This window comes from Chiloscyllium plagiosum, chromosome 19 (assembly GCF_004010195.1).
Source record: "Chiloscyllium plagiosum isolate BGI_BamShark_2017 chromosome 19, ASM401019v2, whole genome shotgun sequence".
Lineage (NCBI taxonomy): Eukaryota > Metazoa > Chordata > Chondrichthyes > Orectolobiformes > Hemiscylliidae > Chiloscyllium > Chiloscyllium plagiosum.
Genome location: NC_057728.1, coordinates 52,078,304 through 52,096,137, shown reverse-complemented (window position 1 = coordinate 52,096,137; position 17,834 = coordinate 52,078,304). Strand labels below are relative to the sequence as shown.

Here is a 17,834-nt window from a genome sequence, read left to right as displayed (position 1 = left end):
TCGCTCACTCCTTATCCACTCCGCAACTCCCCTGTTTAACTCTGTAATTACGGTTAACTCCGTAATCTAGCTCCCTCTAGATTCACTTTTCTCCGTTATTCAATCCTGCTATAACCTCATTACGAGTTTCCTCTCCATCTCCAAACTTACTCCGTTATCCATTTCCTGTCCAACTCCAAATTTACTCCGTTTTTCATCCCCCCAACTCCAGATTGACTACGTTACCCGTTCCCTCCCCAACTCCGGATTGACTCCCTTTAGTTTGTGAGCCGGGTTTGCAATGTCTTTCTGCGAACAGTTACTGAACTGGTCGGAATTTGCAGTTGATTTCTTTCTGTTTGCTTGCTGGGACTCCTTGCTGAGTTGTTTGTCGGTGATGTCAATTCCGTCTCCATTTACACAGCAAAACCCCGCTCTTCGGGCGCGTTTGATTGGATAAGAACATATTATTTAGGAACGAAAAGAGAAACTTGGCAGATTTGATAGCATCTATGGAGAGAAAGCAGAGATAACGTCTGAGGTCCAGGAGTTCTGCAGAAGGGGCACTGCACCTAAACATTAACTCAATCTCTTTCTCCAGACTCGCTGAGTTTCTCCAGCCATTTCTGATTTTGTTTCAGATTTCCAACCTTCGCAGTTCTTTCTTTTTTAATTGTCTTGGAGTCTGACTTGCAGCCTGGACTGTTCCTTTTGATTATCTTTAAATCTGCCCAGAAGATCTCACTAGGGTTGGGTCCCTCTAGATTGGAGTTTGAACCTGGATCAGCTTGTAAAAAGGACAGACAAATCTGAATATAAAGAAATGTAAAGTTATATTATTTCAGCAGAAAGTCAATGTGGATTTAATGGCACAGTTCTGAAGCAAGTGGGGCCTGCATGCATGATCTTTGAAAGTGGCATTACATAGGGGGAAGACAACAAAGCATATGAGATCTTTGGACTCAAATAGAGGAGAAAGCGAGGACTGCAGATGCTGGAAAAGCACAACAGGTCAAGCAGGAAAGTAATAGGTAGATGAAGGTTGGGGGGGTGATGGTAATAGGGTGGAGTGGATAGGTGGGAAGGAAGATGGACAGAACAGACAGTTCACGAGAGCGGTACCGAGTTGGAGGGTTGGACCTTGGATAAGGTGGGGGGAAGAGAGGTGAGGAAACAGGTGAAATTAACATTAGTGCCATGTGGTTGGAGGGTCCCAAGGCAGAAGAGGAGGCGTTCTTCCTCCAGGTATCGGGTGGCGAGGATTTGGTGGTGGAGGAGTTCCAGGACTTGCATTTTCTTGGCGGAGTGGGAGGGGTTGGTGAAGTGGTTGGCCATAGAGTGATCGGATTGTTTGGTGTGTGTGGAATTGAATACAAAAGCAGAGCAATTATTCTGAACCTTGTTAGGCCTCACCCACAGTATTATGTCCACCCGTGGTGGGCGGCACGGTGGCACAGTGGTTAGCACTGCTGCCTCACAGCGCCAGAGACCCGGGTTCAATTCCCGACTCAGGCGACTGACTGTGTGGAGTTTGCACGTTCTCCCCGTGTCTGCGTGGGTTACCTCCGGGTGCTCCGGTTTCCTCCCACAGTCACAAAGATGTGCGGGTCAGGTGAATTGGCTATGCTAAATTGCCCGTAGTGTTAGGTTAAAGGGGTAAATGTAGGGGTATGGGTGGGTTGCGCTTCGGCGGGTCGGTGTGGACTTGTTGGGCCGAAGGGCCTGTTTCCACACTGTAAGTAATCTAATCTAATCTAATCTAATCTAATCCTAAAGGAAGGGCCCTTGAGAAAGTGTGGTGAAGATTTGTCAGTGTGGTTTCAGGAGGATTTTAGCTCCCAGTTTGGGTCAGAGAAGCTGGAATTGTTCACATTGCTGCAAAGGAGATTGAGGTGAGATTTAGTAGAGGTGTAGAAGATGATAAGTTAGATAGAGAAAGCTGTTCCATTAGCTAAAGATAAAATGTCACAAGTGTTAAGGGAGACAGTTCTAAGGTTTTGGGAAAGAGATGCAGGGGAATGTGAGGAAGAACTTTGATCTGAAACTGGCTTCCCACAGAAGGGTGTGGTCATGAAGGAAGTGGAGGTTAATTAATCAATTAAATGGGTTTTAGACATCTAATTGAGAATCCTGAAATTGTTGATTGATTTTAGGAAGTGGCTGTTTACTGTGGTTTTTATAGAACACATCAAGCCTGTTGTCGTCAGCTTAAATTACTAGCACTGCACTGCACTAATTAGAATCTTTCTGGTATTTTAGTACTGACTGCCTTTCTTCAAACCTTTGAGCTATCCTAAAATGATTTGGTGCTGTATACTCAGTCTCTTAGTCACAAATTATTTGATACATCAATAGTGTGAGCCTCAAGTTAATCTAACTGATGCCTGGAGATGTTTAGTAATGTCTGGGCAGATGAAGGGGGTAGCAACACAAAATATAGTTAGGTGTTGTTGTTAGCCATTCAAATTCCCCCTCAGTTGACTGCAACAAACATTTCTTTTTAGCACACACTTCAATTAAAATGTCATATTTGTCAAAACTAATGAGCCAATTACAAAACTTTATGGAGTGAAGGAAAGAATTTTATTACCTAGTAATGCAGGAAAATAATAAAAATATAACATCAAACATGTCCAAATGCTTGAGGGAAATAAACTTGCAAGCACTACATAGACATACTGGGGGATTGGGACTGAATAAATTACTGGATGGAGAAAGGCCAACTGCTCTAAATTGCTATGGTTTTAACCTGGAGCTCCTCTTTAAGAGCATGATACAGAAAATGTGAAATAATTTCATCCTAATCGATGTATATTCTATCCTAGAAGTGGCAAGTTAGGAACCATGAAAACCAGAAAGTGGACAGCATTTTGCATCTGCCTCTGATTTGTGCAGAATTACTGCTAAAAAACATTTGAGTAAAATCTTTATGTTGACATGAGCAGCTGTTTCCTTATCATTGTGCTATGAGATATAAAACCTGATTACTTTAAGAGAAGGTGTCAGCAGTCAGTTAAGAAATGTGAGTCAGACAAAATGTTGTTTTTGCCTTTAATCTCTGTTTAGACTCATTTTATATATATATATATTCCCAAATATTTCAATTGCCTTTTTGATACTTTGTTACTGGTTGGCTTGCTACATTTCCATTATGCAGGAAGAGTGGATTATTCCTGAAAAGGGAATTGAATCAGAACCTGTGAGAAAAACTAATGGTTATCTCTGACTATCTCTAGTCCGTGTTTGTCCTTGCACTTAAGTTTTCATTGAGCTTATCCTTGAGATTTTCATTTGTTACTAGCATAGGAATATAAGAACCAGAAGCAGGAGTAGGCCATAAGGCCCATCGAGCCTGCCCTGCCATTCGATAAGATCATGGCTGATCTTTTTGAGGCCTCAGCTTCACTTACCCGCCCACTCACCATAACCCTTAATTCCTTTACTGTTCAAAATTTATCAATCTTAGCTTTAAAAACATTGAATGAGGAAGCCTCAACTACTCCACTGGACAAGGGATTCCACAAATTCACAACCCTGTGGGTGAAGAAGTTCCTCCTCAATTCAGTTCTAAATCTGCTCCTCTTAATTTTTGAGGCTATGCCCTCTCGTTCTAGTTTCACCTGCCAGTGGAAACCTCCTCTACTTCTTTCCTGTCTATTCCCTTCATAATGTTAGATGTTTCTATAAGATTCCCCCCATATTCTTCTACATTCCAATGAATATAAACGCAGTCTCTCCTCATAGGCCAACTCCCTCAGATCCTGAATCAACCTAGTGAATCTCCTCTGCACTCCCTCTAGTGCCAGTACATCCTTTCTCAAGTAAGGAGACCAAACCTACACACACTACTCCAGGCGTGGCATCACCAATGCACTGTACAGCTGCAATATAATCTCCCGGCTTTTAAACTCAATCCCTCTAGCAATGAAGGACAAAATTCCATTTGTCTTCTTAATTACCTGCTGCACCTCGCAGACCGACCTCCTGTGATCTATGCACAAGGGCACCCAGGTCCTTCTGCACAACACCTTGCTGCAATTTCTTGCCATTCAAGTCATAGTCCTTTTTACTGTTATTCCTACCGAAACGGATAACTTCACATTTATTAACATTGTACTCCCTCTGCCAGACCTTTGCCCATTCTCTTAAACTATCTATGTTACTCTGCAAACTTTCATAGTCATGCACACTTTGCTCTACATAATTCACATCAAGCACTATTGAAGACCAAGCTAGCTAATGGACAATGTTTTCTGCAGTGAAGGAATTAATGAAAATCATCTCCACCTCCTAACTGCCTCTCTTTATACTTTATCATTGCTCTGTGATCCATTTTCTCCTGTGTTGCTCTGTATGAATTGTGCTGATCTGTTTCCTAAGGGTTGTTTTGAGAAGTCTGTCTTTGAATCACTCTTTGTGAATTGTCAGGACAAATCATACCAATTTGGAGGCAGGATTGGCAGGGGGAACTGTTGCTGGTGTTTACTGCTGTTTCCACTGAGTCTTTTCCCATCTCGCGGCCATTTTTGGTGAATTTGGCAATGAATGTTCTGTAAATAAGCAACATCTGAGTTGCATCTGTCGTCATATAACATTATTATGGAGCAGCTGGCAGATGCTGTGCAAACTGGGTAGCTGTCCACAATATGCCTATACATAGTATGGTACAGCACATATAGTGCCATTTGAGTCATCATGCCCACATAGTCTTTTTAAAAGAGTGATCTAATTAATCCCCCTCACCTGTTCTTTTCCTGTCACCTACTTTAATACTCCCCCGTTGAGCATTTATTCCATTCCCTTTTGAAAGTTAGCACTGAATCTGTTCCTACCTGCCTTTTAGGCAGCACGTCCTAGCTCACAACCATTCGTTGTGTAAAAATTGAACATTTCCTCATGTTGCCTCTATGTTTTGTTACTATTTCCCCCGAGTATGTTTCATCGGTTATAAACGCTCTGTCACCGGAAGCAGATTAAGTTAGCTGGAAGTCTAAATTACATTGCACCTCTGCCTCAACCTCTTACAAGGTGAACTCCACATGAGAAAGTGTGGTGCCCTTCCACTGAGAGATGACCAGATAAACTCATTCCCTGTCTCCTAAATGGCTAGCCACAAAAGAATTGAGCTGTAAATCTGTTTTGAATTTGTGGCCAGGAGACAGGCTATACTGAAACAGGAAGCTCAAGTTCATTTTTAGCAGCCTTCCGCTTGATTGCCAACTGTTATAACGTTTTCTGTTTGTGGAGTCTTTGATATTCCCTCAGTTTAATGCCTTGAAGAGCAAATAACAGCTGCACCACTTACATCACCAAAACAACTTGTTTTCAGCAGGATCATTTCTGCTAAGTGTCATGTTATTTTCTAAAAACCATTAAAAGGCAACAATTCTGTCCTGAGCATTTGCTGTAAACTGACATCTATCAGGCTCAATCATTCAGCAGAGTAAAAAGAATGTCTCCACTGTGTGTAACATAGGCTGCTCACATTTAATTTCCCTAACCGGGTAGTAAAGGAAATATCTAACTGGATCTGTAAGGAGCAGGAATCCAGGCACTTGGGAGGACAGGAATTAGTAACAAGAGTGTGCAGGCTTTCCAACTTACACCACATATACCAGGACGTATTGCAGACGCTGCCCACATTCTTCCTGAGTACAGAGGACAATGCAAACTGGTCAAATCAAAGCTGCTTTTGCACCTAAAGTAGTTTTCAGTTTGATGACAAAATAAAACTTCAAAGATGAACGTAAGCCTATTTGCCTTGACTAACATCCAGTGAAAAACCTTTCTTAAAATAAATTCATCAGATGTGAATGCCAGCATGTTTTTTGCTTACAATTTTCTTGTGTCTTTTAGTTCTGAGATACGTTTGCTATTTGGAACAGATTGGTTATGAAAATGTGATCTTGAGGAAGAGTGATGTGGCAGAAATAGTTCCTGCATGAGACTTGTTCAAGCAGAATGACTGCATTTAACTTTGAATTTAATGATTTAAATAGTTTAGGTGAACTGTTTGACATCTCTACTGCTTGAATATAGTCTCAGTTGCAATGATATGCAAATGCAACAACACAATTGGGGACAGCAAGCTCCCACAAATTGTAATAATGTGTAATGCATATGCTGTTTTAGTTAAATAAAAGGAAAATGTTAATGCCATTCCAATTACCACAGATGCTGCAAGACTTAAGAGTTTCTTCAGCATTTTCTGTTTTTATTTCTGCTTTAGTTAATTTAATTAAAGGATAAGCCAGAACCAGGAGAACTGTCTGACTATTGTTTTATTCATTCACGGGTTATGGGTGTCTCTTGCTAGGCTAGCATATATTGTCCATTTCTAATTGCCCAGAGGGCAGTTAAGGATCCACCAGTCTGCTGTGGGTTTGGAGTGACATGTTGGGCCAGACCAGGTAAGAACAGACCAGTTTCCTTCCCTAAAGGACAACAGTGACCCAGATGGGTTTTTCTTGACAATCGACAATGGATTCATGGTCATCATTAGATTCTTAATTCAGATTTTTCCTTAAACTGAATTCAGATTCCATCATCTGTTGTGGTGGATTTTGAACCTGGGTCCTCCGAACATCATAGGGACAAATTACTGCAAATGCTGGAATCTAGACCGAAAACAACAAATGCTGGGGACCACAGTGGGTCAGACAGTATCCATAGAGAGAGAGAGGGAGAGAGAGAAAGCTAATGTTTCAAGTCTGGATGACTTGTAGAGGAATCGTAGCGTGCTGTCTCTCCATTCATGCTGATGACCCCCCCCCCCCGCCCCCTCTCCCCCCGTGATCTCCAGTGTTTGTTGTTTTCCACAGAACATTATCTGGATATCTGGAATAATAGTCTAGCCATTGCCTGCCAAAAATGCCTCCTCTCTTCTTTTAAAGTAGTGCTGCCGGATAGAAACATGGAAATATTATGATATTTTCCCCTTGGAGTCTGCTCTGCCATTCAGTATGACCATGGCCAGTCATCCAACTCCGCACCCTCTTCCTGCTTGCTTCCCATGCCTTTTGATCCCTTTAGCCCTCAAAACTGCCATCTAACTCCTCCATGAAAATATTCTCTGCTTTCTGTGGCAGAGAATTCCACAGGCTCATCGTTGTCTGGGAGAAGAAATTTCTCCTCTCTCAGCCCTTCATGGCCAATCCCATACCCTCAAGACTATGACCTTTTACTTCCATTTGAGAAGGTCGACAGGAATAATACTTTCCCTGAAAAAGGTTAATAAGTAACAATACTCAGAGCGTTGTGTGGTGCAGTAGAAGTGTCTGTATCTCTGGACCAGAAATTCTAGGCTCAAAATTCACCTTGCAGTGTAATGGCCATGGCAGTGTGTCATGAAACAGTCAAACAAGGTTGATTTAAAAAAAATACTTAAACTCCAAGTGGAAACTTTATACGTGGCTCCCTTCCTGAAATAACCTTGAATGTGACATTGCTGCTGAGGTAACTCAGTTTAAATTTATGAAAAATAACATGCAACTAGCGTTATAACAATGTGTTTCATTCAGATAGCAACATTTTGAGATTGTTGAAATAGTATTGAATGCAACACCACTTCCATTAACGACTGGGAATATTTTGAGCACCTTCCCAAGATGGCAGTAGTGCAGGGACTGAGCCAAGGGCTCTGTGCGTGGCTGTCTTTCTCTATCTTATCTTCATTTTACTTTTGCTCCTTTTTTTTCTTTGTTTTCTTTTTGCAAATTTTTAAGCCTGGAGTGATAGATAAGGGAGGAGGCATTTGGCAGTAACGCCTTGACTAGCCGGACAAGACTCCATCCCAGCCTGGAGTTTCCCCGTGAGTGAGGAGCAAGCCCTGGGATGACTCCACTAGCCTAGCCTTGCAGGCTAGGCTGAGGCTCCAGGTCTACAGCTAGGCCCAGGTGTCTGACGGAGGAGAAATGGAAGTCTCAGCCCAGCGTGGTGGCTCCTGTGCGTGGTCTTGTTCCGTTGTAGTGGTTTTGCCCTGGTGTGGAGGTCTCGTCCCCATGTGGAAGACTGATTCATCTTCCAAGTAATCCAGTAGCCTGGCAGGCGGTCTCCTTCAGGAGTGGCGATCTCAGCCTAGCACAGCAGTCTTCTTTGGTGGAGGCATCCAGCCCAGTGTTCCAGTAACCCAGCACAACGGTCTGGTGCCGGCGTGGCATTCTCATCAAGCAATGGTAGTCTCATCCCAGCTGCATCTTCAGGGTATTCCATCCTTCTTAAATCGTCTTTCCCCAAGCCTAGGAGCTGTGAGCTGAACTGTGGTGTATTTTGTCTTAATTTTATTTCATTATTATTATTGTGTGACTTCTATTGTTGATGTAGGCACTGTGGGACAACTTATGAAACTTCACTGTACTTTTCATGTAGAAGTACACGTGACAAGAAATTTCTATTCTAAATACTTTCAAATATTGAAAGCATTTTAATTGTATTTTCTGAACATCTGGCCAATTAATGTACATGTCCTTTGGGCTAGCTATTTTGAGTACCTTGTCGATTTGCTTCTTTTCTATCTAATTTAGTGCATTTTCATGTAACCACGAAACGTCACACTTAGTTCTTTTTTTGCCATTTTTTTGTTGAACAGCCAGGAGTATGTTAGCAGTGCTGGATTTTGTGAAGCTGAGAACTGTTTTTGATACCTGGCCTGTTATTATGACTCTTTCCTCATGTGAATCAAGCAGACTTCACTAACCTCAGATGACTTCTTAGTTGGATTCTCCCAGGACCACATTTGCTTTCTTTGTGTGAGATACAACTGTTTTTATGCACAAATTATGAAATTGGCATGTGCTTTGGGAGGTACCATAATTACATGAAATTACAGCAGATTATGTCTGAGTATAGAATGAGGCCATTCAGTTCCATGTGTCTGTGCTGGCTGTATACAATATCAACTCAGCCAGTCCCTCGCCCATGCCTTTTCTCTATAAATCTGCAAAATTTATTCTTTTAAGTTAGTTATCCAACTATCTATTAAATTATCTGTTGACCAGGCACCATCACACACTCCGGCACAATCCAGATCCTAACCACTTGCTGAGTTTTTAAAGAAAGTTTTTCCTCATCTCACATTCCTTTCTTTTACCATTCGTATTAAATCATTTGTCATGTGGTTGTTGACTCTTCTGACCACTGAGAACAATTTCTCCTCTCTTTACTCTGTCCAGCCCTTTCATGGTTTTGAACTATCCTCTTCTCAGTTTTCACTTCCTGAAAAAAAAGCAAAGTTCTGTCAATTAGTCCTTGTAAGTGGAGTCTCTGAGCCCTAAAGCCGTTCTTGTAAAATGAAGTTTACATTTTACAGACATCTCAATTAGCTTTATTGTCACATGATGAGTATAGTGAAAAGTTTATAAGCTGCCACTTAGGTTACCATCTTAAATACAAAGGCACCTAGGTACACAGATTTTTCAGTACAAGTTCTAAGGAAAAACATTACAAAATAAGGAAATAAAATGTCCAGCATTACAGATAGCAGGAATAACTTAGAAAGTAGAGAAATAAAAAGTTCAGAACAACTGTCCTAACCCAGTTCATGCTGGCACCTACCCTCCAGTCCGCCCCCACCCATGACTCCAGACCATGCAGGCTTCAGCTCGAGGTTCTCGAAGCTGGGACACTGCTCTAGAATCATCTTGAGACCAGAAGTCCACGCTGAGGCCATGCTGATCCAAAAGTCTGCCGTGGGCTGCTGGAAGACCACCACGCCTGACTGAGAGACCAGGCAGGGAAGCTGATTGGCTTATCCACATGCCCTATAGATTTTTGGACAATCTATTTTTGAACGGCTGGTCCTTTTGCTTCCTGGGTCTATAACTTAGGGAAATGTTGCGCAATGACAAAAGGCAACACTTAATTTTTAAAATTTTCTCATGAGGTGTAGGTGTCGCTGGCAAGGCTGGCATTTATTGTCCCTCCCTAATTTCCCTTGAATTCAGTGGCTTGCTAGAACATTTTGGAGCATAGTTAAGAGTAGACAACATTATGGACTTGCATGCCATAAAAACCCTATCTGACTCACTAATGCTCTTTATGGAAGATACTGATGTCCTTATCTAGCCTGGCCAACATAAAACTCCAGATAACTAAGATTGGCTTTCAATTTCAGATTTAATTGAACTTAATTTCCATCAGCTACAATGGTGCAGTTTGAACCCTGGTTCCTCGAACATCGGTTGACCCTCTATTATTTAGACCAGCAATATTACTACACTTAAAATGATGGATTTGGAGTCATATGTAGGTTGTGTTGCCGTAGTCTTTACCAGACCATAGGGGCTGCTCTCTCTCATTAGAGAGTAGCGACTGCTGGTGATTTAATCTGAGGGCCATCAGACCTCAGGTGAGGGAAGAGGTTGAGGAGGAGAGTCCTTCATGGTAACTTCAAATTGGTGATGGAATTGAACCCATACTGTTGGCATCACACTGCTTTGTAAACCAACCATCCAGCTAACTGAGCTAAACCTTAACATGTAGGTTAATGTTTTGGGGAATGGGTTGAAATCCCATCACTGACAGATGATGAAATATGAAACACTTAATGAATCTGGAATTTAAAATTAGTCTAATGCTGAGCATCCTGTTGATGCTGTAAAAACTCATCTGGTTCAACAGTACATTTTTAAGGAAGAAAAATCTTTTGCCCTTATCTGATGTGGTTTACAGGTGACTTCAGATCCACAGCAAATATTAGTGAGTTTAACTGCTCTCTGAAATGGCATAACAAACTACTCAGTTGTATCAAAATGCTACACTTAATTTGTTAGGTGGAGGTGAGGGAGAATGCGTGGGAAGGATGTTTTATATTTCGATCTTTTAAATGCAGTGCTAGAGTCTGAGCACCCAGACAGGCTTTTGGCCCAGCCTGCTTCAGGAACTGGCAGACTCTTCGGCCCTTTCAGACTCTCTTAACTGGACTCCCAATTGGTACTGTCACCTAAGTAACTTTCAAGACTAATTCATCACACTCATTCTGTCACTTGAGGGTATGTGAAAGCTAAATTTTGTTTGAATTATTGTAGTCACATGTACCTAAGCACAGTGAAAAGCTTTACTTTGCAAGGAGTACAGGCAGATCATAGTAAACAAGGACATAGAGTGAGGCATACAAGGTTACAACGGCACAGGAGATGGATAAAGTGACATCAACATTAGCAAGATAGATGTTGTGAAACTTGAAAGGGTTCAGAAAAGATTTACAAGGATGTTGCCAAGGTTGGACGGTTTGAGCTACAGGGAAAGGCTGAACAGGCTGGAGCTCTTTTCCCTGGAGCATTGGAGGCTGAGGGGTGACCTTATAGAGGTTTACAAAATTATGAGGGACTTGGATAGGGTAAATAGGCAAAGTCTTTTACCTGGGGTCGGGGAGTCCAAAACTAGAGGGAATAGGTTTAGGGAGAGAGGGGAAAGATATAAAAGAGACCTAATGGGCAACATTTTCACGCAGAGGGTGGTACGTGTATGGAATGAGCTGCCAGAGGAAGTGAAGGAGGCTGGTACAATTGCAACATTTAAAAGGCATTTGGATGGGTATATGAATAGGAAGGGTTTGGAGGGATATGGGCCAGGTGCTGGCAGGTGGGACTAGATTGGGTTGGGATATCTGGTCGGCATGGACGGGTTGGACCGAAGGGTCTGTTTCCATGCTGTACATCTCTATGACACTAAGTTCAGAATCATGTGAAATTAGAGAGTCCATTCAGCAGTCTAATAACAGTAAGAAGAAGCTGTTCATGAACCTATTAGTATGTATGTTCAAGCTTTTAATGAAAGAGGTAGGAAAATAGCATTACCGAGGTCGGTGGGTACGTTGATATTGGTAGCCTTTCCGCAGCAACAAGAACTGTAATGGAATCCATGGTTGGGAGATTGGCTTCCATGATGATCTGGGTTGTGCACACAACTTTCTGCAGTTTCTTATGGTCCTGGGCAGAGCAGTTGCCATGCCAAGCAGTTATGCATTTGGATAAAATGTTCTCTCTGGTGCATTTGTAAAGGTTGGGGTGAGGGTCCTTGTGGACATGCCAAAATTTTCTAAGCCTCCTGAGGAAGAAGAGCATTGTTGTGCCTTTTTGACCATCGCATCTATGTGGGAAGTTCAGGACAGATTATCGGTTATCATCACTCCGAGGAACTTGACACACTCCACCCTTTCAACCTCAGTTTTGTTAATGTAGATGGGGGCATGACCTCTTCCTTTCTTCCTGAAGTCAATGATTAGTTCTTTTGTTTTGCCAACATTGAGAGAAAGGTTGTTATCATTGCACCAAGACACCAAGCCCTCTCTCTCCTTCCTGATTCTGACTCATCATTGTTTTGATATCCTTCCTACTACGGCAGTGTCATCAGCAAACTTGTAGATGGAGGTTATTCAGAATTTGGCTGCACAGTCATGGGTGTACAGGGAGTACAAGCGGCTGAGAAATGTCCTTGGCTGATCACAATATCTTCCAGTAGTTTAATCTGGAGAGTAAGTAAAGCCATGATAACTGTGTGAATCATTCTGCAAGTTGCTGTGTAAGTAGAAATTACATTTTAAATTCACGAGGAATGTATGGGGTAAACGATTTAGTCTTTAGCAGAATAAAGTGTCGTTATCTGAGTTAGCATTTGTTACTGATCCCTAATTGCCCTTAAGAGGGCTGCAGTGAGCCACTTTCTTGAACCACGAGAGCCAATGTGATGCTGTCACATCCACTGTGCTGTTAGAGGTGAGGAAGACACCCTTCCTCATCAACTCAAAATAAATGTTATGCCTCTTATTTTCAGGCTGTAAAGCCATTTACAAATTTCCCAGCCAGGGATGATGTCCTCCCAGCACCTACCATCAAACCTTCTCGGGCTTTTTATCTTTTCGTGAGATCACATCTGGGATGTGCATAGTCATTTGTTAGCACAGAATGCAAATATTGCTGGTAAAAGACACAATTTGACAAAGATTTTAATTTTGTACTCCTCAGGACAATTCTGAAGAATGCCAATTTAAGGGAAAAGTGCTTATTCGTTGGCAAGTAGACTGGTAGAAGTGTTTCCATGGGCATTGCACCAGTTAATGATGATTAGACAATAGACAACAGACAATAGGTGCAGGAATAGGCCATTCTGCCCTTCGAGCCTGCACCACCATTCAATATGATCATGGCTGATCATCCTTAATCAATATCCTGTTCCTGCCTTATCTCCATAACCCTTGATTCCACTAGCCTTGAGAGCTCTATCCAACTCTTTCTTAAATGAATCCAGAGACTGGGCCTCCACTGCCGTCTGGGACAGTTAACTTCCTGATATTCATGTGAATTGCATTGATGCAGTAAGATGAAAAGCTTCAACAAGATGACTCTGTCAGTAATACTCAGGATCAGGTCTAATACTTATAAATGACCCTCAGCTCCAATCAACCTCACCTCATTGGTCTGTTCTCTTATCCTAGAATCGATCCAATAAACCCAATTTCACGACTGTGCTCAATGTGAAACCTCTACCCTGTCGTTCGGGTGGGAATATGTATGTAAGGATCCCCCAATTTCCTGATAGGCACACCCTGTGAGTGACTGTCCTCACATGGAACATCTGGGGTCTTGTCCACTTGGTGTTGCAAATCTTTGGACACCCACTGAATGTAACTGCTATCCCCATTCAAAGTGTCTATTTCAATAATCACAGATTTACTGGGGAATAAACTCCAAAGGACCTCTATGCACATCGATAATTGATCTTTCAGCTGAAATTAATGACTCTGCATAAATTCTATGTATGGAGCTGTATAAATTCTAATTATTCAGAAATTCAAACATGTCCTTGACTCCATATCAAAATCAAACACATTCTTTTCTCAGAGCAACTGCTACTGGCAGATACTCTGCCGTGAGATCAGCTGTCACGGATTGTTCATCTTGTCTGTCCTCTCAGACCCGCTGTAGCCTATCTGGTCTGCAAATGTTCCCCGATATCCATCATCCGACAATGCCTAAGTCAGCCCACTGTTTACTGCTCTCCACTTTGGTTTTTTTTCAATAGCTGCTCTTCTGTGCAGCTATTTTAAATGTATTGAATTTGCAAACAGCCTACAGTTTCTGCTTTGATTTGGCTTACTGCAAGCTGCCTCAGCAGCATTTTTCTAAAGATTGCATTGAAGGTTCTCCTGATGTCGCGTACTTTGTGGTGGGAGTGATTATGATTGACCCCATCCCTGTTTTGAGTAATTAATGACTTCCTCTTGACTAGAATAGCATTTTTAAAAAAATGAAATCTCAAACCAACCTTCATCACAACACAATTTTGAGTGCCATGTAATTTAAAATGCTGCAACTTTAAGACTGATAATGACATGGACGTTTGCAAGTATCTGAAGATTTGTTAATGTGAAAAAGGGTGTACATGTATGAAGGGAAGGTTCATTTAACTGATAGCTGGAATTGGGGGTGGGTAAGACCTTTGAGGAAACGTTGGACAAATTGGGTCTACGATCGCTGCAGTTTAGATGAGTTAAAGATTATTTTATTGACACATCTGAGATCCTGAGGGGACTTGACAAGATGGATTCTGCAAGGATGTTTCCCCTTTCAATTCCCCTTCCCAATTGCACCAGTGTAGTTCTCCAGTGTAGTCTGATCCAATTAATCTGTTTCACCTATTAATAGCTCAACCAGTCTAATAGACGACTGTCAGATTTGATTGTCCTTCAGCTGTCAAGTTTTTTTTTCAATCGTTCACAGGGATGTGAGCATTGCTGGTTAGGTTAGTATTTATTCTGTCTCCTAAATTGTCCTGGAGAAGGTGATAGTGAGCTATCTTCTTCAACCTCTGCTGTCCATTCGGCATAGGTACCCTCACAGTGCTATTAGTGAGGGAAGTTACAATATCTTTAACCAGAGACAATGACAGAACAGCAATGTAGTTCAAAGTCAGAATGGATTGGATTGAATTGGAGGAGAACTTGTAGGTGGAAGTACTGCCATGTATAGTTTCATGGAGAAAAATACCAAAACCCTCCCAGAAATAATTGACAGTCAATCAAGCAAAAAAACTTCAAGGTATTAATATTAGGTTTTAAAATAACAAGAAAGAAATTAATGGGACTTAAGGTGGTCAGGTGTTCTGGACTTGGTGATCAGTCACGGAGTGTTAAAACGGAAAGCATTAGTTCATTGTTGGTAGTCTTTCAAAGTTCTGCTAACTGCAGTTTTGTAGGTGGCGAATATAACCCCACTATTCAGGTATGGAGGGAGAGTCGAAGAGTGTGGCCTTCATCAGGGCTTATCCTCGAAACGTCGATTCTCCTGCTCCTCGGATGCTGCCTGATCTGCTGTGCATTTCCAGCACACAACTTGGACTCTGATCTCCAGCATCTGCAGTCTCCACTTTCTCCAAGAATGGAGGGAGAGGAAGCACCTGTTATCAGTTATTAGTTATTAGTTACAGAGGAATTTTTGAATCTATAATAAAGGAGGACACTTAGTGGTAGGATTGGGCAGTTAAAATCCAAATATGCTATATCCACTGGTCTTCCTTTATCTATGCTACAGGTATTATCCTCAAAAAAAACCTCTAAGTTTGTCAAGCCTGACTTTCCTTTCATAAATGGGGTGGCACGGTGGCTCAGTGGTTAGCACTGCTGCCTCACAGCACCAGGGACCCGAGTTTGATTCCAGCCTCGGGCGACTCTTTGTGTGGAGTTTGCACATTCTCTCCATGTCTGCGTGGGTGTGGTGAAAGGGTTAAAATTGTGTCCCAATACATGTGTGAATCTAACCGAAAATGGAAGGTGTCGCTTAGTCCCGTGTGAATCTTATTATACACCTTCCCGTGTGAATCTTCCTATCTGTATGTAACCAGAATGGAATGTGTTTTTTAGCCTTGCTCTGCTGTTCACATGAATGTTTATATCTGGAAAAGAGTATATCAGCTGGAAAAGTCTCCAGTTCGGTAGAGTCTGCTCCGGGGTTACGTTTAACCGCCGAGCGTGGGTTGTTGGCAACCGCTCTACGAGAACTGACGGCTCCCAGTTCCGGTAACACGTAGAGTGAGTATAAACCAGACCCGTTGTAAGTACGAGACTGGTTGTGGCGACGCTGCGGGGAATAAAAACACTTATATTCTAGCAGACTCGCCTCTTGGCTGTTTGTTCTGTGTCAGACTACTTTCCTGCGAGCCTGGTCCTTGACCTTGAGAATTTTTTAAAACAGTGGGTTTCCTCCGGGTGCTCCGGTTTCCTCCCATAGTCCAAAGATGTGCAGGTCAGGTGAATTGGCCATGCTAACTTGCCCATAGTGTTAGGTGCATTAGTTAGGGGTAAATACAGGGTAGGGGAATGGGTCTGAGTGGGTTACTCTTCGGAGGGTCGAAGTGGACTTGTTGGGCCGAAGGGCCTGTTTCCATACTGTAGAGAATCTAATCTAATCAGATCCATGTTGATCCTGCTCAATCAGATTTTCTTAGCATCCAAAAGAAAATCGTGGATGCTGGAAGTCAAAACCAAAACAAAAATTGCTGGAGAAACTCAGCAGGTCTTGCTGCATCTGTGAAGAGAAAGCAGAGTCAATGTTTCGGGTCTTCCTTCACTTGACCCAAAACATTAACTCTGCTGTCCCTTCATAAATGCTGCAAGACCTGCTGACTTTCTCCAGCAATTTCTGTTAGCTCGCAGTTGTCCCATCCTTTTTTAATGTATTCTAGCATTTTCACTGCTGGGCCAAAGGGCCTGTTTCCATACTGTAGAGAATCTGATCTAATCAGATCCATGGTGATCCTGCTCAATCAGATTTTCTTAGCATCCAAAAGAAAATCGTGGATGCTGGAAGTCAAAAACAAAACAAAAATTGCTGGAGAAACTCAGCAGGTCTTGCTGCATCTGTGCAGAGAAAGCAGGGTCAATGTTTCGGGTCTTCCTTCACTTGACCCAAAACATTAACTCTGCTGTCCCTTCATAGATGCTGCAAGACCTGCTGACTTTCTCCAGCAATTTCTGTTAGCTCGCAGTTGTCCCATCCTTTTTTAATGTATTCTAGCATTTTCACTGCTACTGATGTGAAAATAGCAGGTCTGTAATTTTTCTCTCCTTCCCCTCTTAAGTAGTAGGGTTACATTTCCTTATTTCCAGAATTTATCCAACTTTGCATGGTAGCCATCAATACACCCACAATATTTATGGCACCTCCTTCAATACTCTGCGACATAAAGAACATTCCTGAGTTCAGAAGCTTTGGAATATTTTTCCCATTCTGTAGTTGATTCAGGAAATACATGGATTCTGGGATGAACAAGTAAAACCATTAGGGTCAGACTAGGGATGAGCAGAAATTGGTGAACAGATGATGATTTTTCATGTGGTTTGATTCATGTTCTTTTAAGCTGTTGAAAGTAACTGTGATAATTTCCAAGTGGAGCCTGGAGCAGAAATCTAAGAACCAAATCACAAGTTAGGGTAATTGGATTTTTTCTTAAAAAGAAAATTGTTCTCAGGATGTTGACAATCCAGTCTGGTGTTTTTTTTACCCATCCCTGGTTGGGAAATGATCAGTTTAAGGAACAAATCTTTCAGCCCCACAGGAATTGGCCTTACTCATTTCAGTAACCCACAGCTTTGTTCAAATATTCCAAGTGAAGAGGTTCCTAATAAATAGCCATGAGAACTTCAAATAGAGTGCAAGAATCCTAAAGAAGGACCTGATTAGCCAATGAGCTGAACAGTCTCCTCCAGTGTCTTTTATTCAGGGCAGAACTTCCCGAATATGACTCCAGCAGCCAAAACCACTCCCCCACCTCAACCCACTTCAGAGCCCAGCGTTGGACAGAATCTCAAGAATCGCTGTGGGAATTGGGGAAAAAATTGGGTAGCAGGGTTAGAGTCTGGA

At 42.1% G+C, this 17,834-nt stretch overlaps 1 protein-coding gene across 1 annotated transcript in view; it reads left to right on the top strand.

The window, feature by feature from the left end:
• The window catches only part of endouc (endonuclease, polyU-specific C), a 34,076-nt gene that overhangs the window by 438 nt on the left and 15,804 nt on the right, over positions 1–17,834 (top strand). The gene's annotated exons all lie outside the window — the stretch shown is intronic.